The sequence below is a fragment of the Etheostoma spectabile genome, chromosome 13 (assembly GCF_008692095.1).
Source record: "Etheostoma spectabile isolate EspeVRDwgs_2016 chromosome 13, UIUC_Espe_1.0, whole genome shotgun sequence".
In the NCBI taxonomy this organism is placed as follows: domain Eukaryota; kingdom Metazoa; phylum Chordata; class Actinopteri; order Perciformes; family Percidae; genus Etheostoma; species Etheostoma spectabile.
This window is the reverse complement of record NC_045745.1, coordinates 17,079,169-17,081,270: the sequence shown is the minus strand read 5'-3', so window position 1 is coordinate 17,081,270 and position 2,102 is coordinate 17,079,169. Positions and strand designations below refer to the sequence as shown.

The following is a 2,102-nucleotide window of genomic DNA, read 5'->3' as shown; positions in this document are numbered from 1 at the left end:
ATCAGTGTCATCTCCCATTCCCTTTAAAAGCCAGGCGCGTTTGTACCTTGGCGTATTGCTATTATGATGACGGATTTGCCTCATAATATTTTTATATTAAATCTTTTGCATGTTTGTGTGCTGCTGCGCTTCCCTGTGTGTGTAACAACCAGTGTGCTGTTGCACTGTGCATAAGCCCAGGCACATTTGAATTTTAACAGCGCATTAGTAAAATTACTAATGCACTGTTAAAATTCAAAGAAATGATGCGCTAGTGACTTTAGACCAGGTTTTTGTTGGTCAATGGTGCAATCACTTCCTGCTGCCTCAAAATAGTAATACGCCAAGAATTCACCGGAACACACCTCCCTGTAAGACCAGCAAACCCATGGGCGCAGGTGCATTTGCTTCTTAAATGACGTGGGTGTATTTGTATGACAGCACAGTAACTTTGAATACTTTGCACAGCTCCAGATCCATCATTGCTTCCAAATGATGTCACAATTTTAGAAATGTGTTCACATGTGCCTTCCTCTACATAGTAGCTCACATACAAATAAAGCACAAGCTGAAAAGGTGCAGAGTTAAGTAAGTTCTTCTCAGCTGGACAAAAAACATGATTTAAGCCCCTTTTATCAAGGGAGGATTGTTGGTGTCAGACACACTGGTTCCAGCATGTCAGAACTGGCAAACCTCCCGGGATTTTTAAATGCTACAGTGTTCGTATGAGGAAAGGTGGAATAAACAAAACAAATCAAAGTGTCATGAATAAAGTCAGCATTGCCTGCATCAAATGCTTCACTATCAGAAGAGATAGTTGGGGCTCTTTCAAGGCACAAAATAGTCTAATAGAAATTATGAAATAAGACTGGCAATTCAGATTTTATGAACCTTCCATTAATGGGAAATAGAGGTTTCACAGTATACTGTATATGTATATATTATATTGACAATAAGCGTGATATTTAAAAATGTAATATTGATATCATGCTATAAATACACGTTATAATCATGTAAACAATCCACCGCCGTTCTCGCTTTGTCTCCCTCCCTCAACGCCTCGCACATTGTATTTTTTTGTTCATCAGTTCATCAGGTTCCTTTTTCACTATTGGAGATGTCGTATACAACATTAAAGTACTAATTTACTATTTTAAGAACATCTCCGGAAGGCTTTAAACTGCGATCGTATTCCTGTCAGAGGCTTTGTAATCCATCATGGAACAGCAGTGTTTTTTAGAAACTTTATAAAACTAATAAATCCAACAATGAATGTCTTTAGTGGTTATTTGTCCATTTATCCGTATTGAAAGGAGTTGTAAATGTAGTAGCTAACCGTTAGCTGAAGCCTTACAAGATATATCCCATGATGCATTAAGTTAAGTCAGAAGTTGTGTTTCTGACTAAGCATGTGTGCCTAAAAGTGCTGATCTCAGAGGCCACGCGCAATAAAATAACATGACATTGATCCCATTGTAGTATCAGTAGATCTGTGCTGTTTGGGCAGCAACTGGAATAATAAGAGGAATAGTGTGAGTGTAATGAATGTGTAGATTATGCTTTGCTTAACAAAGCAGCATTGTTTCTTTTTTCAAATGTTCTGTAGATATCGCAATAATATCGTTATTGTGTAAGTTTTTGCAACGATAATCATGTAGTGAAAATCTGATTTTGTAACAGCCCTTCATTAAGTACTTGTCACATTAAAAGGTCAGATAAGGACAGGTTACTTATTGGACAGTAAAACAAGATCAGTTAAAATTACATTTAATATTATGGAAGCAAAACAAGATTATCTATATATATACACTACCGGTCAAAAGTTTGGGGTCACTTAGAAATTTCCATTGCACTCCATTATAGACAGAATACCAGCTGAGATCAGTTGCATTGTTTTTTTTAACCCGGTCAGCAGTTTTCAAATTACATTATGTGCTTACATAATTGCAAAAGGATTCTCCAGTGTTTTCTCAGTTAGTTTTTTAAATGATATCAGATTAGTAAACAGAATGTGCCTCTGGAACATTGGATCAATGGTTGCTGATAATGGGCAATGTAGATATTGCATAAAAGATCAGCCACCCTCTCAGATCAGCTGGTATTCTGTCTATAATGGAGTGGCA

General features: G+C 36.9%; 1 protein-coding gene across 1 annotated transcript in view; it reads left to right on the top strand.

The window, feature by feature from the left end:
• LOC116701031 (pappalysin-2) overlaps window positions 1-2,102 on the top strand; it is a 105,115-nt gene that overhangs the window by 73,171 nt on the left and 29,842 nt on the right. The window lies entirely within an intron of this gene.